We start from the raw sequence: 23,919 nt of genomic DNA, 5'->3' as shown, positions 1-23,919 counted from the left end.
GTAGTGTTTTTCAACATTACAAGTCGGGAACTACGATATCTAATGTGAAAGCGCATGAAACCGTCGTAATCTTGCATAAAACATTGTAAAGTTGCGAGTAAAACGTTTTCTAACGATAGAAGTGCGAAGGTTAGGTTAGGTTAGGTTAGTTTAAGCTAGGTAGCGTCGTGAAACTACCAAAAACGACGTCATCTAACGAGATAGTGTTGTTTTATAGCGAGTATTAAACTGCGATAGGTGAAATGTTGTGAAAGCACACAAAACGGCATGAACAAGCCAAATACTGCGTGTTCTACCGTTACAAGTGCGAAACTGCTATATTGTGATATTCTCGTTAAAGCGCATGCAAGCATCGTGAAACTTTAAAGAACAATGCCATTTAGCGAGATACAGCGTTCTGTACTGCAATAAGTTGGTGAAAAACTGTGAGGTTATGCAAATATCGTAATTGTGAACGAAACAGTGTAATAGAGCGTTTTTCAATACAAGTACGAATGTTAGGTTAGGTTAAGATATGAACCGTCGTAAAACCGCATTAAACAATGTCACTTAGTGAGATGCAGTGTTTTTCACAATTACAAGTCGGGAACTGCGATATCTAATGTGAAAGCGCTTGCAAACGTCGTTAGGTTAGGTTAGGTTAGGTTAGGTTAGGTTACGTTAGGTTAGGTTTGGTTAGGTTAGGTTAGGTTAGGTTAGGTTATGTTAGGTTAGGTTGGGTTAGGTTAGGTTAGGTTACGTTAGGTCAAGGTATGAACCGTCGTAAAACCGCATTAAACAATGTCACTTAGTGAGATGCAGTGTTTTTCACCTTTACAAGTTGGGAACTGCGATATCTAATGTGAAAGCGCTTGAAACCGTCGTAATGTTGTAGAAAGCAATGTAAAGTAGCGAGTAAAACGTTTTCTAACGATAGAAGTGCGTAGGTTATGTTAGGTTGAGTTATGTTAGTTTAAGCTACGTAGCGTCGTGAAACCACCAAAAACGACGTCATCTAACGAGATAGTGTTGTTTTATTGCGAGTACGAAACTGCGATAGGTAAAATGTTGTGAAAGCATACAAAACGGCATGAACAAGCCAAATACTGCGTGTTGTACCGTTACAAGTGCGAAACTGCTATGTTGTGAATTCTCGGTAAAGCGCATGCAAGTATCGTGAAACCTTGAAGAACGATGTCATTTAGCGAGATACAGCGTTCTGTACTGTAATAAGTTGGTGAGAAACTGTGAGGTCAAGCAAATATCGTAATTGTGAACGAAACAGTGTAATTGAGCGTCTTTAGATACAAGTGCGAATGTTAGGTTAGGTTGACATATCAACTGTCGTAAAACCGCATTAAACAATGTCACTTAGTGAGATGTAGTGTTTTTCAACATTACAAGTCGGGAACTACGATATCTAATGTGAAAGCGCATGAAACCTTCGTAATATTGTAGAAAACATTGTAAAGTGGCGAGTAAAACGTTTTCGAACGATAGAAGTGCGAAGGTTAGGTTAGGTTAGGTTAGTTTAAGCTAGGTAGCGTCGTGAAACTACCAAAAACGACGTCATCTAACAAGATAGTGTTGTTTTATAGCGAGTATTAAACTGCGATAGGTGAAATGTTGTGAAAGCACACAAAACGGCATGAACAAGCCAAATACTGCGTGTTCTACCGTTACAAGTGCGAAACTGCTATATTGTGATATTCTCGTTAAAGCGCATGCAAGCATCGTGAAACCTTAAAGAACAATGTCATTTAGCGAGATACAGCGTTCTGTACTGCAATAAGTTGGTGAAAAACTGTGAGGTTATGCAAATATCGTAAATGTGAACGAAACAGTGTAATAGAGCGTTTTTCAATACAAGTACGAATGTTAGGTTAGGTTAAGATATGAACCGTCGTAAAACCGCACTAAACAATGTCACTTAGTGAGATGCAGTGTTTTTCACCATTACAAGTCGGGAACTGCGATATCTAATGTGAAAGCGCTTGCAAACGTCGTTAGGTTAGGTTAGGTTAGGTTAGGTTAGGTTAGGTTACGTTAGGTTAGGTTTGGTTAGGTTAGGTTAGGTTAGGTTAGGTTAGGTTATGTTAGGTTAGGTTGGGTTAGGTTAGGTTAGGTTACGTTAGGTTAAGGTATGAACCGTCGTAAAACCGCAATAAACAATGTCACTTAGTGAGATGCAGTGTTTTTCACCTTTACAAGTTGGGAACTGCGATATCCAATGTGAAAGCGCTTGAAACCGTCGTAATGTTGTAGAAAGCAATGTAAAGTAGCGAGTAAAACGTTTTCTAACGATAGAAGTGCGAAGGTTATGTTAGGTTATGTTAGTTTAAGCTAGGTAGCGTCGTGAAACCACCAAAAACGACGTCATCTAACGAGATAGTGTTGTTTTATTGCGAGTACGAAACTGCGATAGGTGAAATGTTGTGAAAGCACACAAAACGGCATGAACAAGCCAAATACTGCGTGTTCTACCGTTACAAGTGCGAAACTGCTATTTTGTGATATTCTCGTTAAAGCGCATGCAAGCATCGTGAAACCTTAAAGAAATATGTCATTTAGCGAGATACAACGTTCTGTACTGCAATAAGTTGGTGAAAAACTGTGAGGTTATGCAAACATCGTAATTGTGAACAAAACAGTGTAATAAAGCGTTTTTAGATACAAGTGCGAATGTTAGGTTAGGTTAAGATATGAACCGTCGTAAAACCGCATTAAACAATGTCAATTAGTGAGATGCAGTGTTTTTCACCATTAAAAGTCGGGAACTGCGATATTTAATGTGAAAGCGCTTGCAACCGTCGTTAGGTTAGGTTAGGTTAGGTTTTGTTAGGTTAGGTTAGGTTAGGTTAGATTAGGTTAGGTTGGGTTGAGTTGGGTTAGGTTAGGTTAGGTTACGTTAGGTTAGGTTAGGTTACGTTAGGTTAGGTTAGGTTACGTTAGGTTAGGTTAGGTTAGGTAAGGATAATTTGGTTAGGTTAGGTAAGGTTAGGTTAGGTTAGGTTGGGTTGGGTGTTGTTGGGTTGGGTGTTGTTGGGTTGGGTTGGGTTGGGTTAGGCTGGGTTAGGTTAGGTTAGGTTACGTTAGGTTAGGTTAAGTTAGGTTAGGTTACGTTAGGTTATGTTAGGTTAGGTTAGGTTACGTTAGGTTAGGTTAGGTCAGGTAAGGTTAGGTTACGTTAGAATAGGTTAGGTTAGGTTAGGTTACGTTAGGTTAGGTTAAGTTAGGTTAGGTTAGGTTTGGTTAGCTTAGGTTAGGTTAGCTTAGGTTAGGTTAGGTTGGGTTGGGTTGGGTAAGGTTGGGTTAGGTTAGGTTAGGTTAGGTTAGGTTGGGTTAGGTTAGTTTAGGTTAGGTTAGGTTAGGTTAGGTTAGGTTGGGTTGGGTTGGGTTAGGTTAGGTTAGGTTAGGTTAGGTTAGGTTAGGTTAGGTAAGGTTAGGTTAGGTTAGGTTAGGTTACGTTAGGTTAAGGTATGAACCGTCGTAAAACCGCATTAAACAATGTCACTTAGTGAGATGCAGTGTTTTTCACCTTTACAAGTTGGGAACTGTGATATCTAATGTGAAAGCGCTTGAAACCGTCATAATGTTGTAGAAAGCAATGTAAAGTAGCGAGTAAAACGTTTTCTAACGATAGAAGTGCGAAGGTTATGTTAGGTTGAGTTATGTTAGTTTAAGCTAGGTAGCGTCGTGCAACTACCAAAAACGTCATCTAACGAGATAGTGTTGTTTTATTGCGAGTACGAAACTGCGATAGGTGAAATGTTGTGAAAGCACACAAAACGGCATGAACAAGCCAAATACTGCGTGTTGTACCGTTACAAGTGCGAAACTGCTATGTTGTGATATTCTCGTAAAGCGCATGCAAGCATCGTGAAACCTTAAAGAACGATGTCATTTAGCGAGATACAGCGTTCTGTACTGCAATAAGTTGGTGAAAAACTGTGAGGTTATGCAAATATCCTAATTGTGAACGAAACAGTGTAATAGAGCGCTTTTTAATACAAGTGCGAATGTTAGGTTAGGTTAAGATATGAACCGTCGTAAAACCGCATTAAACAATGTCACTTAGTGAGATGCAGTGTTTTTCACCATTACAAGTCGGGAACTGCGATATCTAATGTGAAAGCGCTTGCAAACGTCGTTAGGTTAGGTTAGGTTAGGTTTGGTTAGGTTAGGTTAGGTTAGGTTACGTTAGGTTAGGTCAGGTTAGGTTTGGTTAGGTTAGGTTAGGTTAGGTTAGGTTAGGTTATGTTAGGTAAGGTTTGGTTAGGTTAGGATAGGTTAGGTTGGGTTAGGTAAGGTTAGGTTAGGTTAAGATATGAACCGCGCTAAAACCGCATTAAACAATGTCACTTAGTGAGATGCTGTGTTTTTCACCATTACAAGTCGGGAACTGCGATATCTAATGTGAAAGCGCATGAAACCGTCGTAATCTTGTAGAAAACATTGTAAAGTAGCGAATAAAACGTTTTCTAACGATAGAAGTGCGAAGGTTCGGTTAGTTTGAGCTAGGTAGCGTCGTGAAACCACCAAAAACGATGTCATCTAACGAGATAGTGTTGTTTTATTGCGAGTACGAAACTGCGATAGGTGAAATGTTGTGAAAGCACACAAAACGGCATGAACAAGCCAAATACTGCGTGTTGTACCGTTACAAGTGCGAAACTGCTATGTTGTGACATTCTCGGTAAAGCGCATGCAAGTATCGTGAAACCTTAAAGAACGATGTCATTTAGCGAGATACGGCGTTCTGCACTGTAATAAGTTGGTGAGAAACTGTGAGGTCAAGCAAATATCGTAATTGTGAACGAAACAGTGTAATTGAGCGTCTTTAGATACAAGTGCGAATGTTAGGTTAGGTTGACATATCAACCATCGTAAAACCGCATTAAACAACGTCACTTAGTGAGATGTAGCGTTTTTCAACATTACAAGTCGGGAACTACGATATCTAATGTGAAAGCGCATGAAACCGTCGTAATCTTGTAGAAAACATTGTAAAGTTGCGAGTAAAATGTTTTCTAACGATAGAAGTGCGAAGGTTAGGTTAGGTTAGGTTAGTTTAGGCTAGGTAGCGTCGTGAAACTACAGAAAACGACGTCATCTAAAGAGATAGTGTTGTTTTATTGCGAGTATTAAACTGCGATAGGTGAAATGTTGTGAAAGCACACAAAACGGCATGAACAAGCCAAATACTGCGTGTTCTACCGTTACAAGTGCGAAACTGCTATATTGTGATATTCTCGTTAAAGCGCATGCAAGCATCGTGAAACCTTAAAGAACAATGTCATTTAGCGAGATACAGCGTTCTGTACTGCAATAAGTTGGTGAAAAACTGTGAGGTTATGCAAATAGCCTAATTGTGAACGAAACAGTGTAATAGAGCGTTTTTAATACAAGTGCGAATGTTAGGTTAGGTTAAGATATGAACCGTCGTAAAACCGCATTAAACAATGTCACTTAGTGAGATGTAGTGTTTTTCAACATTACAAGTCGGTAACTACGATATCTAATGTGAAAGCGCATGAAACCGTCGTAATCTTGTAGAAAACATTGTAAAGTTGCGAGTAAAACGTTTTCTAACGATAGAAGTGCGAAGGTTAGGTTAGGTTAGGTTAGTTTAAGCTAGGTAGCGTCATGAAACTACCAAAAACGACGTCATCTAACGAGATAGTGTTGTTTTATTGCGAGTATTAAACTGCGATAGGTGAAATGTTGTGAAAGCACACAAAACGGCATGAACAAGCCAAATACTGCGCGTTCTACCGTTACAAGTGCGAAACTGCTATATTGTGATATTCTCGTTAAAGCGCATGCAAGCATCGTGAAACCTTAAAGAACAATGTCATTTAGCGAGATACAGCGTTCTGTACTGCAATAAGTTGGTGAAAAACTGTGAGGTTATGCAAATATCCTAATTGTGAACGAAACAGTGTAATAGAGCGTTTTTTAATGCAAGTGCGAATGTTAGGTTAGGTTAAGATATGAACCGTCGTAAAACCGCATTAAACAATGTCACTTAGTGAGATGCAGTGTTTTTCACCATTACAAGTCGGGAACTGCGATATCTAATGTGAAAGCGCTTGCAAACGTCGTTAGGTTAGGTTAGGTTAGGTTAGGTTACGTTAGGTTAGGTTAGGTTAGGTTTGGTTAGGTTAGGTTAGGTTAGGTTAGGTTAGGTTAGGGATGTTAGGTAAGGTTTGGTTAGGTTAGGTTAGGTTAGGTTGGGTTAGGTAAGGTTAGGTTAGGTTAAGATATGAACCGCGCTAAAACTGCATTAAACAATGTCACTTAGTGAGATGCTGTGTTTTTCACCATTACAAGTCGGGAACTGCGATATCTAATGTGAAAGCGCATGAAACCGTCGTAATCTTGCAGAAAACATTGTAAAGTAGCGAATAAAACGTTTTCTAACGATAGAAGTGCGAAGGTTCGGTTAGTTTGAGCTAGGTAGCGTCGTGAAGCCACCAAAAACGATGTCATCTAACGAGATAGTGTTGTTTTATTGCGAGTACGAAACTGCGATAGGTGAAATATTGGGAAAGCACACAAAATGGCATGAACTAGCCAGATACTGCGTCTTGTGCCGTTACAAGTGCGAAAGTGCTTTATTGTGATATTCTCGTTAAAGCGCATGCAAGTATCGTGAAACCTTAAAGAACGATGTCATTTAGCGAGATACAGCGTTCTGTACTGTAATAGGTTGGTGAGAAACTGTGAGGTCAACCAAATATCGTAATTGTGAACGAAACAGTGTAATTGAGCGTACTTAGATACAAGTGCGAATGTTAGGTTAGGTTGAGATATACACCGTCGTAAAACCGCATTAAACAATGTCACTTAGTGAGATGTAGTGTTTTTCAACATTACAAGTCGGGAACTACGATATCTAATGTGAAAGCGCATGAAACCGTCGTAATCTTGTATAAAACATTGTAAAGTTGCGAGTAAAACGTTTTCTAACGATAGAAGTGCGAAGGTTAGGTTAGGTTAGGTTAGTTTAAGCTAGGTAGCGTCGTGAAACTACCAAAAACGACGTCATCTAACGAGATAGTGTTGTTTTATAGCGAGTATTAAACTGCGATAGGTGAAATGTTGTGAAAGCACACAAAACGGCATGAACAAGCCAAATACTGCGTGTTCTACCGTTACAAGTGCGAAACTGCTATATTGTGATATTCTCGTTAAAGCGCATGCAAGCATCGTGAAACTTTAAAGAACAATGCCATTTAGCGAGATACAGCGTTCTGTACTGCAATAGGTTGGTGAAAAACTGTGAGGTTATGCAAATATCGTAATTGTGAACGAAACAGTGTAATAGAGCGTTTTTCAATACAAGTACGAATGTTAGGTTAGGTTAAGATATGAACCGTCGTAAAACCGCATTAAACAATGTCACTTAGTGAGATGCAGTGTTTTTCACAATTACAAGTCGGGAACTGCGATATCTAATGTGAAAGCGCTTGCAAACGTCGTTTGGTTAGGTTAGGTTAGGTTAGGTTAGGTTAGGTTAGGTTACGTTAGGTTAGGTTTGGTTAGGTTAGGTTAGGTTAGGTTATGTTAGGTTAGGTTGGGTTAGGTTAGGTTAGGTTACGTTAGGTCAAGGTATGAACCGTCGTAAAACCGCATTAAACAATGTCACTTAGTGAGATGCAGTGTTTTTCACCTTTACAAGTTGGGAACTGCGATATCTAATGTGAAAGCGCTTGAAACCGTCGTAATGTTGTAGAAAGCAATGTAAAGTAGCGAGTAAAACGTTTTCTAACGATAGAAGTGCGTAGGTTATGTTAGGTTGAGTTATGTTAGTTTAAGCTACGTAGCGTCGTGAAACCACCAAAAACGACGTCATCTAACGAGATAGTGTTGTTTTATTGCGAGTACGAAACTGCGATAGGTAAAATGTTGTGAAAGCATACAAAACGGCATGAACAAGCCAAATACTGCGTGTTGTACCGTTACAAGTGCGAAACTGCTATGTTGTGAATTCTCGGTAAAGCGCATGCAAGTATCGTGAAACCTTGAAGAACGATGTCATTTAGCGAGATACAGCGTTCTGTACTGTAATAAGTTGGTGAGAAACTGTGAGGTCAAGCAAATATCGTAATTGTGAACGAAACAGTGTAATTGAGCGTCTTTAGATACAAGTGCGAATGTTAGGTTAGGTTGACATATCAACTGTCGTAAAACCGCATTAAACAATGTCACTTAGTGAGATGTAGTGTTTTTCAACATTACAAGTCGGGAACTACGATATCTAATGTGAAAGCGCATGAAACCGTCGTAATCTTGTAGAAAACATTGTAAAGTGGCGAGTAAAACGTTTTCGAACGATAGAAGTGCGAAGGTTAGGTTAGGTTAGGTTAGTTTAAGCTAGGTAGCGTCGTGAAACTACCAAAAACGACGTCATCTAACAAGATAGTGTTGTTTTATAGCGAGTATTAAACTGCGATAGGTGAAATGTTGTGAAAGCACACAAAACGGCATGAACAAGCCAAATACTGCGTGTTCTACCGTTACAAGTGCGAAACTGCTATATTGTGATATTCTCGTTAAAGCGCATGCAAGCATCGTGAAACCTTAAAGAACAATGTCATTTAGCGAGATACAGCGTTCTGTACTGCAATAGGTTGGTGAAAAACTGTGAGGTTATGCAAATATCGTAAATGTGAACGAAACAGTGTAATAGAGCGTTTTTCAATACAAGTACGAATGTTAGGTTAGGTTAAGATATGAACCGTCGTAAAACCGCACTAAACAATGTCACTTAGTGAGATGCAGTGTTTTTCACCATTACAAGTCGGGAACTGCGATATCTAATGTGAAAGCGCTTGCAAACGTCGTTAGGTTAGGTTAGGTTAGGTTAGGTTAGGTTAGGTTAGGTTACGTTAGGTTAGGTTTGGTTAGGTTAGGTTAGGTTAGGTTAGGTTAGGTTATGTTAGGTTAGGTTGGGTTAGGTTAGGTTAGGTTACGTTAGGTTAAGGTATGAACCGTCGTAAAACCGCAATAAACAATGTCACTTAGTGAGATGCAGTGTTTTTCACCTTTACAAGTTGGGAACTGCGATATCCAATGTGAAAGCGCTTGAAACCGTCGTAATGTTGTAGAAAGCAATGTAAAGTAGCGAGTAAAACGTTTTCTAACGATAGAAGTGCGAAGGTTATGTTAGGTTATGTTAGTTTAAGCTAGGTAGCGTCGTGAAACCACCAAAAACGACGTCATCTAACGAGATAGTGTTGTTTTATTGCGAGTACGAAACTGCGATAGGTAAAATGTGAAAGCACACAAAACGGCATGAACAAGCCAAATACTGCGTGTTGTACCGTTACAAGTGCGAAACTGCTATGTTTTGACATTCTCGGTAAAGCGCATGCAAGTATCGTGAAACCTTAAAGAACGATGTCATTTAGCGAGATACAGCGTTCTGTACTGTAATAAGTTGGTGAGAAACTGTGAGGTCAAGCAAATATCGTAATTGTGAACGAAAGAGTGTAATTGAGCGTCTTTAGATACAAGTGCGAATGTTAGGTTAGGTTGACATATCAACCGTCGTAAAACCGCATTAAACAATGTCACTTAGTGAGATGTAGTGTTTTTCAACATTACAAGTCGGGAACTACGATATCTAATGTGAAAGCGCATGAAACCGTCGTAATCTTGTAGAAAACATTGTAAAGTTGCGAGTAAAACGTTTTCTAACGATAGAAGTGCGAAGGTTAGGTTATGTTAGGTTAGTTTAAGCTAGGTAGCGTCGTGAAACTACCAAAAACGACGTCATCTAACGAGATAGTGTTGTTTTATAGCGAGTATTAAACTGCGATAGGTGAAATGTTGTGAAAGCACACAAAACGGCATGAACAAGCCAAATACTGCGTGTTCTACCGTTACAAGTGCGAAACTGCTATATTGTGATATTCTCGTTAAAGCGCATGCAAGCATCGTGAAACCTTAAAGAAATATGTCATTTAGCGAGATACAACGTTCTGTACTGCAATAAGTTGGTGAAAAACTGTGAGGTTATGCAAATATCGTAATTGTGAACAAAACAGTGTAATAAAGCGTTTTTAGATACAAGTGCGAATGTTAGGTTAGGTTAAGATATGAACCGTCGTAAAACCGCATTAAACAATGTCAATTAGTGAGATGCAGTGTTTTTCACCATTAAAAGTCGGGAACTGCGATATTTAATGTGAAAGCGCTTGCAACCGTCGTTAGGTTAGGTTAGGTTAGGTTTTGTTAGGTTAGGTTAGGTTAGGTTAGATTAGGTTAGGTTGGGTTGAGTTGGGTTAGGTTAGGTTAGGTTAGGTTAGGTTACGTTAGGTTAGGTTACGTTAGGTTAGGTTAGGTTACGTTAGGTTAGGTTAGGTTAGGTAAGGATAATTTGGTTAGGTTAGGTAAGGTTAGGTTAGGTTGGGTTGGGTGTTGTTGGGTTGGGTGTTGTTGGGTTGGGTTGGGTTGGGTTAGGCTGGGTTAGGTTAGGTTAGGTTACGTTAGGTTAGGTTAGGTTAGGTTAGGTTAGGTTACGTTAGGTTATGTTAGGTTAGGTTAGGTTACGTTAGGTTAGGTTAGGTCAGGTAAGGTTAGGTTACGTTAGAATAGGTTAGGTTAGGTTAGGTTACGTTAGGTTAGGTTAAGTTAGGTTAGGTTAGGTTTGGTTAGCTTAGGTTAGGTTAGCTTAGGTTAGGTTAGGTTGGGTTGGGTTGGGTTAGGTTGGGTTAGGTTAGGCTAGGTTAGGTTAGGTTAGGTTGGGTTAGGTTAGTTTAGGTTAGGTTAGGTTAGGTTAGGTTGGGTTGGGTTGGGTTAGGTTAGGTTAGGTTAGGTTAGGTAAGGTTAGGTTAGGTTAGGTTAGGTTACGTTAGGTTAAGGTATGAACCGTCGTAAAACTGCATTAAACAATGTCACTTAGTGAGATGCAGTGTTTTTCACCTTTACAAGTTGGGAACTGTGATATCTAATGTGAAAGCGCTTGAAACCGTCATAATGTTGTAGAAAGCAATGTAAAGTAGCGAGTAAAACGTTTTCTAACGATAGAAGTGCGAAGGTTATGTTAGGTTGAGTTATGTTAGTTTAAGCTAGGTAGCGTCGTGCAACTACCAAAAACGTCATCTAACGAGATAGTGTTGTTTTATTGCGAGTACGAAACTGCGATAGGTGAAATGTTGTGAAAGCACACAAAACGGCATGAACAAGCCAAATACTGCGTGTTGTACCGTTACAAGTGCGAAACTGCTATGTTGTGATATTCTCGTAAAGCGCATGCAAGCATCGTGAAACCTTAAAGAACGATGTCATTTAGCGAGATACAGCGTTCTGTACTGCAATAAGTTGGTGAAAAACTGTGAGGTTATGCAAATATCCTAATTGTGAACGAAACAGTGTAATAGAGCGCTTTTTAATACAAGTGCGAATGTTAGGTTAGGTTAAGATATGAACCGTCGTAAAACCGCATTAAACAATGTCACTTAGTGAGATGCAGTGTTTTTCACCATTACAAGTCGGGAACTGCGATATCTAATGTGAAAGCGCTTGCAAACGTCGTTAGGTTAGGTTAGGTTTGGTTAGGTTAGGTTAGGTTAGGTTACGTTAGGTTAGGTCAGGTTAGGTTTGGTTAGGTTAGGTTAGGTTAGGTTAGGTTATGTTAGGTAAGGTTTGGTTAGGTTAGGTTAGGTTAGGTTGGGTTAGGTAAGGTTAGGTTAGGTTAAGATATGAACCGCGCTAAAACCGCATTAAACAATGTCACTTAGTGAGATGCTGTGTTTTTCACCATTACAAGTCGGGAACTGCGATATCTAATGTGAAAGCGCATGAAACCGTCGTAATCTTGTAGAAAACATTGTAAAGTAGCGAATGAAACGTTTTCTAACGATAGAAGTGCGAAGGTTCGGTTAGTTTGAGCTAGGTAGCGTCGTGAAGCCACCAAAAACGATGTCATCTAACGAGATAGTGTTGTTTTATTGCGAGTACGAAACTGCGATAGGTGAAATATTGGGAAAGCACACAAAATGGCATGAACTAGCCAGATACTGCGTCTTGTGCCGTTACAAGTGCGAAAGTGCTTTATTGTGATATTCTCGTTAAAGCGCATGCAAGTATCGTGAAACCTTAAAGAACGATGTCATTTAGCGAGATACAGCGTTCTGTACTGTAATAGGTTGGTGAGAAACTGTGAGGTCAAGCAAATATCGTAATTGTGAACGAAACAGTGTAATTGAGCGTACTTAGATACAAGTGCGAATGTTAGGTTAGGTTGAGATATACACCGTCGTAAAACCGCATTAAACAATGTCACTTAGTGAGATGTAGTGTTTTTCAACATTACAAGTCGGGAACTACGATATCTAATGTGAAAGCGCATGAAACCGTCGTAATCTTGTATAAAACATTGTAAAGTTGCGAGTAAAACGTTTTCTAACGATAGAAGTGCGAAGGTTAGGTTAGGTTAGGTTAGTTTAAGCTAGGTAGCGTCGTGAAACTACCAAAAACGACGTCATCTAACGAGATACTGTTGTTTTATAGCGAGTATTAAACTGCGATAGGTGAAATGTTGTGAAAGCACACAAAACGGCATGAACAAGCCAAATACTGCGTGTTCTACCGTTACAAGTGCGAAACTGCTATATTGTGATATTCTCGTTAAAGCGCATGCAAGCATCGTGAAACTTTAAAGAACAATGCCATTTAGCGAGATACAGCGTTCTGTACTGCAATAAGTTGGTGAAAAACTGTGAGGTTATGCAAATATCGTAATTGTGAACGAAACAGTGTAATAGAGCGTTTTTCAATACAAGTACGAATGTTAGGTTAGGTTAAGATATGAACCGTCGTAAAACCGCATTAAACAATGTCACTTAGTGAGATGCAGTGTTTTTCACAATTACAAGTCGGGAACTGCGATATCTAATGTGAAAGCGCTTGCAAACGTCGTTTGGTTAGGTTAGGTTAGGTTAGGTTAGGTTAGGTTACGTTAGGTTAGGTTTGGTTAGGTTAGGTTAGGTTAGGTTATGTTAGGTTAGGTTGGGTTAGGTTAGGTTAGGTTACGTTAGGTCAAGGTATGAACCGTCGTAAAACCGCATTAAACAATGTCACTTAGTGAGATGTAGTGTTTTTCAACATTACAAGTCGGGAACTACGATATCTAATGTGAAAGCGCATGAAACCGTCGTAATCTTGTAGAAAACATTGTAAAGTGGCGAGTAAAACGTTTTCGAACGATAGAAGTGCGAAGGTTAGGTTAGGTTAGGTTAGTTTAAGCTAGGTAGCGTCGTGAAACTACCAAAAACGACGTCATCTAACAAGATAGTGTTGTTTTATAGCGAGTATTAAACTGCGATAGGTGAAATGTTGTGAAAGCACACAAAACGGCATGAACAAGCCAAATACTGCGTGTTCTACCGTTACAAGTGCGAAACTGCTATGTTGTGAATTCTCGTTAAAGCGCATGCAAGCATCGTGAAACCTTAAAGAACAATGTCATTTAGCGAGATACAGCGTTCTGTACTGCAATAGGTTGGTGAAAAACTGTGAGGTTATGCAAATATCGTAAATGTGAACGAAACAGTGTAATAGAGCGTTTTTCAATACAAGTACGAATGTTAGGTTAGGTTAAGATATGAACCGTCGTAAAACCGCACTAAACAATGTCACTTAGTGAGATGCAGTGTTTTTCACCATTACAAGTCGGGAACTGCGATATCTAATGTGAAAGCGCTTGCAAACGTCGTTAGGTTAGGTTAGGTTAGGTTAGGTTAGGTTACGTTAGGTTAGGTTTGGTTAGGTTAGGTTAGGTTAGGTTATGTTAGGTTAGGTTGGGTTAGGTTAGGTTAGGTTACGTTAGGTTAAGGTATGAACCGTCGTAAAACCGCAATAAACAATGTCACTTAGTGAGATGCAGTGTTTTTCACCTTTACAAGTTGGGAACTGCGATATCCAATGTGAAAGCGCTTGAAACCGTCGTAATGTTGTAGAAAGCAATGTAAAGTAGCGAGTAAAACGTTTTCTAACGATAGAAGTGCGAAGGTTATGTTAGGTTATGTTAGTTTAAGCTAGGTAGCGTCGTGAAACCACCAAAAACGACGTCATCTAACGAGATAGTGTTGTTTTATTGCGAGTACGAAACTGCGATAGGTAAAATGTGAAAGCACACAAAACGGCATGAACAAGCCAAATACTGCGTGTTGTACCGTTACAAGTGCGAAACTGCTATGTTTTGACATTCTCGGTAAAGCGCATGCAAGTATCGTGAAACCTTAAAGAACGATGTCATTTAGCGAGATACAGCGTTCTGTACTGTAATAAGTTGGTGAGAAACTGTGAGGTCAAGCAAATATCGTAATTGTGAACGAAAGAGTGTAATTGAGCGTCTTTAGATACAAGTGCGAATGTTAGGTTAGGTTGACATATCAACCGTCGTAAAACCGCATTAAACAATGTCACTTAGTGAGATGTAGTGTTTTTCAACATTACAAGTCGGGAACTACGATATCTAATGTGAAAGCGCATGAAACCGTCGTAATCTTGTAGAAAACATTGTAAAGTTGCGAGTAAAACGTTTTCTAACGATAGAAGTGCGAAGGTTAGGTTATGTTAGGTTAGTTTAAGCTAGGTAGCGTCGTGAAACTACCAAAAACGACGTCATCTAACGAGATAGTGTTGTTTTATAGCGAGTATTAAACTGCGATAGGTGAAATGTTGTGAAAGCACACAAAACGGCATGAACAAGCCAAATACTGCGTGTTCTACCGTTACAAGTGCGAAACTGCTATATTGTGATATTCTCGTTAAAGCGCATGCAAGCATCGTGAAACCTTAAAGAAATATGTCATTTAGCGAGATACAACGTTCTGTACTGCAATAAGTTGGTGAAAAACTGTGAGGTTATGCAAATATCGTAATTGTGAACAAAACAGTGTAATAAAGCGTTTTTAGATACAAGTGCGAATGTTAGGTTAGGTTAAGATATGAACCGTCGTAAAACCGCATTAAACAATGTCAATTAGTGAGATGCAGTGTTTTTCACCATTAAAAGTCGGGAACTGCGATATTTATAGTGAAAGCGCTTGCAACCGTCGTTAGGTTAGGTTAGGTTAGGTTTTGTTAGGTTAGGTTAGGTTAGGTTAGATTAGGTTAGGTTGGGTTGAGTTGGGTTAGGTTAGGTTAGGTTAGGTTAGGTTAGGTTACGTTAGGTTAGGTTACGTTAGGTTTGGTTAGGTTACGTTAGGTTAGGTTAGGTTAGGTAAGGATAATTTGGTTAGGTTAGGTAAGGTTAGGTTAGGTTAGGTTGGGTTGGGTGTTGTTGGGTTGGGTGTTGTTGGGTTGGGTTGGGTTGGGTTAGGCTGGGTTAGGTTAGGTTAGGTTACGTTAGGTTAGGTTAGGTTAGGTTACGTTAGGTTATGTTAGGTTAGGTTAGGTTACGTTAGGTTAGGTTAGGTCAGGTAAGGTTAGGTTACGTTAGAATAGGTTAGGTTAGGTTAGGTTACGTTAGGTTAGGTTAAGTTAGGTTAGGTTAGGTTTGGTTAGCTTAGGTTAGGTTAGCTTAGGTTAGGTTAGGTTGGGTTGGGTTGGGTTAGGTTGGGTTAGGTTAGGTTAGGTTAGGTTAGGTTAGGTTGGGTTAGGTTAGTTTAGGTTAGGTTAGGTTAGGTTAGGTTGGGTTGGGTTGGGTTAGGTTAGGTTAGGTTAGGTTAGGTAAGGTTAGGTTAGGTTAGGTTAAGTTACGTTAGGTTAAGGTATGAACCGTCGTAAAACTGCATTAAACAATGTCACTTAGTGAGATGCAGTGTTTTTCACCTTTACAAGTTGGGAACTGTGATATCTAATGTGAAAGCGCTTGAAACCGTCATAATGTTGTAGAAAGCAATGTAAAGTAGCGAGTAAAACGTTTTCTAACGATAGAAGTGCGAAGGTTATGTTAGGTTGAGTTATGTTAGTTTGAGCTAGGTAGCGTCGTGAAGCCACCAAAAACGATGTCATCTAACGAGATAGTGTTGTTTTATTGCGAGTACGAAACTGCGATAGGTGAAATATTGGGAAAGCACACAAAATGGCATGAACTAGCCAGATACTGCGTCTTGTGCCGTTACAAGTGCGAAAGTGCTTTATTGTGATATTCTCGTTAAAGCGCATGCAAGTATCGTGAAACCTTAAAGAACGATGTCATTTAGCGAGATACAGCGTTCTGTACTGTAATAGGTTGGTGAGAAACTGTGAGGTCAAGCAAATATCGTAATTGTGAACGAAACAGTGTAATTGAGCGTACTTAGATACAAGTGCGAATGTTAGGTTAGGTTGAGATATACACCGTCGTAAAACCGCATTAAACAATGTCACTTTGTGAGATGTAGTGTTTTTCAACATTACAAGTCGGGAACTACGATATCTAATGTGAAAGCGCATGAAACCGTCGTAATCTTGTATAAAACATTGTAAAGTTGCGAGTAAAACGTTTTCTAACGATAGAAGTGCGAAGGTTAGGTTAGGTTAGGTTAGTTTAAGCTAGGTAGCGTCGTGAAACTACCAAAAACGACGTCATCTAACGAGATAGTGTTGTTTTATAGCGAGTATTAAACTGCGATAGGTGAAATGTTGTGAAAGCACACAAAACGGCATGAACAAGCCAAATACTGCGTGTTCTACCGTTACAAGTGCGAAACTGCTATATTGTGATATTCTCGTTAAAGCGCATGCAAGCATCGTGAAACTTTAAAGAACAATGCCATTTAGCGAGATACAGCGTTCTGTACTGCAATAAGTTGGTGAAAAACTGTGAGGTTATGCAAATATCGTAATTGTGAACGAAACAGTGTAATAGAGCGTTTTTCAATACAAGTACGAATGTTAGGTTAGGTTAAGATATGAACCGTCGTAAAACCGCATTAAACAATGTCACTTAGTGAGATGCAGTGTTTTTCACAATTACAAGTCGGGAACTGCGATATCTAATGTGAAAGCGCTTGCAAACGTCGTTTGGTTAGGTTAGGTTAGGTTAGGTTAGGTTAGGTTACGTTAGGTTAGGTTTGGTTAGGTTAGGTTAGGTTAGGTTATGTTAGGTTAGGTTGGGTTAGGTTAGGTTAGGTTACGTTAGGTCAAGGTATGAACCGTCGTAAAACCGCATTAAACAATGTCACTTAGTGAGATGCAGTGTTTTTCACCTTTACAAGTTGGGAACTGCGATATCTAATGTGAAAGCGCTTGAAACCGTCGTAATGTTGTAGAAAGCAATGTAAAGTAGCGAGTAAAACGTTTTCTAACGATAGAAGTGCGTAGGTTATGTTAGGTTGAGTTATGTTAGTTTAAGCTACGTAGCGTCGTGAAACCACCAAAAACGACGTCATCTAACGAGATAGTGTTGTTTTATTGCGAGTACGAAACTGCGATAGGTAAAATGTTGTGAAAGCATACAAAACGGCATGAACAAGCCAAATACTGCGTGTTGTACCGTTACAAGTGCGAAACTGCTATGTTGTGAATTCTCGGTAAAGCGCATGCAAGTATCGTGAAACCTTGAAGAACGATGTCATTTAGCGAGATACAGCGTTCTGTACTGTAATAAGTTGGTGAGAAACTGTGAGGTCAAGCAAATATCGTAATTGTGAACGAAACAGTGTAATTGAGCGTCTTTAGATACAAGTGCGAATGTTAGGTTAGGTTGACATATCAACTGTCGTAAAACCGCATTAAACAATGTCACTTAGTGAGATGTAGTGTTTTTCAACATTACAAGTCGGGAACTACGATATCTAATGTGAAAGCGCATGAAACCGTCGTAATCTTGTAGAAAACATTGTAAAGTGGCGAGTAAAACGTTTTCGAACGATAGAAGTGCGAAGGTTAGGTTAGGTTAGGTTAGTTTAAGCTAGGTAGCGTCGTGAAACTACCAAAAACGACGTCATCTAACAAGATAGTGTTGTTTTATAGCGAGTATTAAACTGCGATAGGTGAAATGTGAAAGCACACAAAACGGCATGAACAAGCCAAATACTGCGTGTTCTACCGTTACAAGTGCGAAACTGCTATATTGTGATATTCTCGTTAAAGCGCATGCAAGCATCGTGAAACCTTAAAGAACAATGTCATTTAGCGAGATACAGCGTTCTGTACTGCAATAGGTTGGTGAAAAACTGTGAGGTTATGCAAATATCGTAAATGTGAACGAAACAGTGTAATAGAGCGTTTTTCAATACAAGTACGAATGTTAGGTTAGGTTAAGATATGAACCGTCGTAAAACCGCACTAAACAATGTCACTTAGTGAGATGCAGTGTTTTTCACCATTACAAGTCGGGAACTGCGATATCTAATGTGAAAGCGCTTGCAAACGTCGTTAGGTTAGGTTAGGTTAGGTTAGGTTAGGTTAGGTTAGGTTACGTTAGGTTAGGTTTGGTTAGGTTAGGTTAGGTTAGGTTAGGTTAGGTTATGTTAGGTTAGGTTGGGTTAGGTTAGGTTAGGTTACGTTAGGTTAAGGTATGAACCGTCGTAAAACCGCAATAAACAATGTCACTTAGTGAGATGCAGTGTTTTTCACCTTTACAAGTTGGGAACTGCGATATCCAATGTGAAAGCGCTTGAAACCGTCGTAATGTTGTAGAAAGCAATGTAAAGTAGCGAGTAAAACGTTTTCTAACGATAGAAGTGCGAAGGTTATGTTAGGTTATGTTAGTTTAAGCTAGGTAGCGTCGTGAAACCACCAAAAACGACGTCATCTAACGAGATAGTGTTGTTTTATTGCGAGTACGAAACTGCGATAGGTAAAATGTGAAAGCACACAAAACGGCATGAACAAGCCAAATACTGCGTGTTGTACCGTTACAAGTGCGAAACTGCTATGTTTTGACATTCTCGGTAAAGCGCATGCAAGTATCGTGAAACCTTAAAGAACGATGTCATTTAGCGAGATACAGCGTTCTGTACTGTAATAAGTTGGTGAGAAACTGTGAGGTCAAGCAAATATCGTAATTGTGAACGAAAGAGTGTAATTGAGCGTCTTTAGATACAAGTGCGAATGTTAGGTTAGGTTGACATATCAACCGTCGTAAAACCGCATTAAACAATGTCACTTAGTGAGATGTAGTGTTTTTCAACATTACAAGTCGGGAACTACGATATCTAATGTGAAAGCGCATGAAACCGTCGTAATCTTGTAGAAAACATTGTAAAGTTGCGAGTAAAACGTTTTCTAACGATAGAAGTGCGAAGGTTAGGTTATGTTAGGTTAGTTTAAGCTAGGTAGCGTCGTGAAACTACCAAAAACGACGTCATCTAACGAGATAGTGTTGTTTTATAGCGAGTATTAAACTGCGATAGGTGAAATGTTGTGAAAGCACACAAAACGGCATGAACAAGCCAAATACTGCGTGTTCTACCGTTACAAGTGCGAAACTGCTATATTGTGATATTCTCGTTAAAGCGCATGCAAGCATCGTGAAACCTTAAAGAAATATGTCATTTAGCGAGATACAACGTTCTGTACTGCAATAAGTTGGTGAAAAACTGTGAGGTTATGCAAATATCGTAATTGTGAACAAAACAGTGTAATAAAGCGTTTTTAGATACAAGTGCGAATGTTAGGTTAGGTTAAGATATGAACCGTCGTAAAACCGCATTAAACAATGTCAATTAGTGAGATGCAGTGTTTTTCACCATTAAAAGTCGGGAACTGCGATATTTAATGTGAAAGCGCTTGCAACCGTCGTTAGGTTAGGTTAGGTTAGGTTTTGTTAGGTTAGGTTAGGTTAGGTTAGATTAGGTTAGGTTGGGTTGAGTTGGGTTAGGTTAGGTTAGGTTAGGTTAGGTTACGTTAGGTTAGGTTACGTTAGGTTTGGTTAGGTTACGTTAGGTTAGGTTAGGTTAGGTAAGGATAATTTGGTTAGGTTAGGTAAGGTTAGGTTAGGTTAGGTTGGGTTGGGTGTTGTTGGGTTGGGTGTTGTTGGGTTGGGTTGGGTTGGGTTAGGCTGGGTTAGGTTAGGTTAGGTTACGTTAGGTTAGGTTAGGTTAGGTTAGGTTACGTTAGGTTATGTTAGGTTAGGTTAGGTTACGTTAGGTTAGGTTAGGTCAGGTAAGGTTAGGTTACGTTAGAATAGGTTAGGTTAGGTTAGGTTACGTTAGGTTAGGTTAAGTTAGGTTAGGTTAGGTTTGGTTAGCTTAGGTTAGGTTAGCTTAGGTTAGGTTAGGTTGGGTTGGGTTGGGTTTGGTTGGGTTAGGTTAGGTTAGGTTAGGTTAGGTTAGGTTGGGTTAGGTTAGTTTAGGTTAGGTTAGGTTAGGTTGGGTTGGGTTGGGTTAGGTTAGGTTAGGTTAGGTTAGGTAAGGTTAGGTTAGGTTAGGTTACGTTAGGTTAAGGTATGAACCGTCGTAAAACTGCATTAAACAATGTCACTTAGTGAGATGCAGTGTTTTTCACCTTTACAAGTTGGGAACTGTGATATCTAATGTGAAAGCGCTTGAAACCGTCATAATGTTGTAGAAAGCAATGTAAAGTAGCGAGTAAAACGTTTTCTAACGATAGAAGTGCGAAGGTTATGTTAGGTTGAGTTATGTTAGTTTAAGCTAGGTAGCGTCGTGCAACTACCAAAAACGTCATCTAACGAGATAGTGTTGTTTTATTGCGAGTACGAAACTGCGATAGGTGAAATGTTGTGAAAGCACACAAAACGGCATGAACAAGACAAATACTGCGTGTTGTACCGTTACAAGTGCGAAACTGCTATGTTGTGATATTCTCGTAAAGCGCATGCAAGCATCGTGAAACCTTAAAGAACGATGTCATTTAGCGAGATACAGCGTTCTGTACTGCAATAAGTTGGTGAAAAACTGTGAGGTTATGCAAATATCCTAATTGTGAACGAAACAGTGTAATAGAGCGCTTTTTAATACAAGTGCGAATGTTAGGTTAGGTTAAGATATGAACCGTCGTAAAACCGCATTAAACAATGTCACTTAGTGAGATGCAGTGTTTTTCACCATTACAAGTCGGGAACTGCGATATCTAATGTGAAGGCGCTTGCAAACGTCGTTAGGTTAGGTTAGGTTTGGTTAGGTTAGGTTAGGTTAGGTTACGTTAGGTTAGGTCAGGTTAGGTTTGGTTAGGTTAGGTTAGGTTAGGTTAGGTTATGTTAGGTAAGGTTTGGTTAGGTTAGGTTAGGTTAGGTTGGGTTAGGTAAGGTTAGGTTAGGTTAAGATATGAACCGCGCTAAAACCGCATTAAACAATGTCACTTAGTGAGATGCTGTGTTTTTCACCATTACAAGTCGGGAACTGCGATATCTAATGTGAAAGCGCATGAAACCGTCGTAATCTTGTAGAAAACATTGTAAAGTAGCGAATAAAACGTTTTCTAACGATAGAAGTGCGAAGGTTCGGTTAGTTTGAGCTAGGTAGCGTCGTGAAACCACCAAAAACGATGTCATCTAACGAGATAGTGTTGTTTTATTGCGAGTACGAAACTGCGATAGGTGAAATGTTGTGAAAGCACACAAAACGGCATGAACAAGCCAAATACTGCGTGTTGTACCGTTACAAGTGCGAAACTGCTATGTTGTTACATTCTCGGTAAAGCGCATGCAAGTATCGTGAAACCTTAAAGAACGATGTCATTTAGCGAGATACAGCGTTCTGTACTGTAATAAGTTGGTGAGAAACTGTGAGGTCAAGCAAATATCGTAATTGTGAACGAAACAGTGTAATTGAGCGTCTTTAGATACAAGTGCGAATGTTAGGTTAGGTTGACATATCAACCATCGTAAAACCGCATTAAACAACGTCACTTAGTGAGATGTAGCGTTTTTCAACATTACAAGTCGGGAACTACGATATCTAATGTGAAAGCGCATGAAACCGTCGTAATCTTGTAGAAAACATTGTAAAGTTGCGAGTAAAATGTTTTCTAACGATAGAAGTGCGAAGGTTAGGTTAGGTTAGGTTAGTTTAGGCTAGGTAGCGTCGTGAAACTACCAAAAACGACGTCATCTAAAGAGATAGTGTTGTTTTATTGCGAGTATTAAACTGCGATAGGTGAAATGTTGTGAAAGCACACAAAACGGCATGAACAAGCCAAATACTGCGTGTTCTACCGTTACAAGTGCGAAACTGCTATATTGTGATATTCTCGTTAAAGCGCATGCAAGCATCGTGAAACCTTAAAGAACAATGTCATTTAGCGAGATACAGCGTTCTGTACTGCAATAAGTTGGTGAAAAACTGTGAGGTTATGCAAATATCCTAATTGTGAACGAAACAGTGTAATAGAGCGTTTTTAATACAAGTGCGAATGTTAGGTTAGGTTAAGATATGAACCGTCGTAAAACCGCATTAAACAATGTCACTTAGTGAGATGTAGTGTTTTTCAACATTACAAGTCGGGAACTACGATATCTAATGTGAAAGCGCATGAAACCGTCGTAATCTTGTAGAAAACATTGTAAAGTTGCGAGTAAAACGTTTTCTAACGATAGAAGTGCGAGGGTTAGCTTGAGTTATGTTAGTTTAAGCTATGTAGCGTCGTGAGACCACCAAAAAGAACGTCATCTAACGAGATAGTGTTGTTTTATTGCGAGTACGAAACTGCGATAGGTAAAATGTTGTGAAAGCACACAAAACGGCATGAACAAGCCAAATACTGCGTGTTGTACCGTTACAAGTGCGAAACTGCTATGTTGTGACATTCTCGGTAAAGCGCATGCAAGTATCGTGAAACCTAAAAGAACGATGTCATTTAGCGAGATACAGCGTTCTGTACTGTAATAAGTTGGTGAGAAACTGTGAGGTCAAGCAAATATCGTAATTGTGAACGAAACAGTGTAATTGAGCGTCTTTAGATACAAGTGTGAATGTTAGGTTAGGTTCACATATCAACCATCGTAAAACCGCATTAAACAATGTCACTTAGTGAGATGTAGTGTTTTTCAACATTACAAGTCGGGAACTACGATATCTAATGTGAAAGCGCATGAAACCGTCGTAATCTTGTAGAAAACATTGTAAAGTTGCGAGTAAAACGTTTTCTAACGATAGAAGTGCGAAGGTTAGGTTAGGTTAGGTTAGTTTAAGCTAGGTAGCGTCATGAAACTACCAAAAACGACGTCATCTAACGAGATAGTGTTGTTTTATTGCGAGTAGTAAACTGCGATAGGTGAAATGTTGTGAAAGCACACAAAACGGCATGAACAAGCCAAATACTGCGTGTTCTACCGTTACAAGTGCGAAACTGCTATATTGTGATATTCTCGTTAAAGCGCATGCAAGCATCGTGAAACCTTAAAGAACAATGTCATTTAGCGAGATACAGCGTTCTGTACTGCAATAAGTTGGTGAAAAACTGTGAGGTTATGCAAATATCGTAATTGTGAACGAAACAGTGTAATAGAGCGTTTTTCAATACAAGTACGAATGTTAGGTTAGGTTAAGATATGAACCGTCGTAAAACCGCATTAAACAATGTCACTAAGTGAGATGCAGTGTTTTTCACCATTACAAGTCGGGAACTGCGATATCTAATGTGAAAGCGCTTGCAAACGTCGTTAGGTTAGATTAGGTTAGGTTAGGTTACGTTAGGTTAGGTTTGGTTAGGTTAGGTTAGGTTAGGTTATGTTAGGTTAGGTTGGGTTAGGTTAGGTTAGGTTACGTTAGGTTAAGGTATGAACCGTCGTAAAACCGCATTAAACAATGTCACTTATTGAGATGCAGTGTTTTTCACCTTTACAAGTTGGGAACTGCGATATCTAATGTGAAAGCGCTTGAAACCGTCGTAATGTTCCAGAAAGCAATGTAAAGTAGCGAGTAAAACGTTTTCTAACGAGAGAAGTGCGAAGGTTATGTTAGGTTGAGTTATGTTAGTTTAAGCTAGGTAGCGTCGTGAAACCACCAAAAACGACGTCATCTAACGAGATAGTGTTGTTTTATTGCGAGTATTAAACTGCGATAGGTGAAATGTTGTGAATGCACACAAAAC

Source organism: Rhipicephalus microplus, chromosome 1 (genome assembly GCF_043290135.1).
Source record: "Rhipicephalus microplus isolate Deutch F79 chromosome 1, USDA_Rmic, whole genome shotgun sequence".
Taxonomy (NCBI): domain Eukaryota; kingdom Metazoa; phylum Arthropoda; class Arachnida; order Ixodida; family Ixodidae; genus Rhipicephalus; species Rhipicephalus microplus.
The sequence above is the reverse complement of the archived record's forward strand: the minus strand, read 5'-3'. Positions refer to the sequence as shown.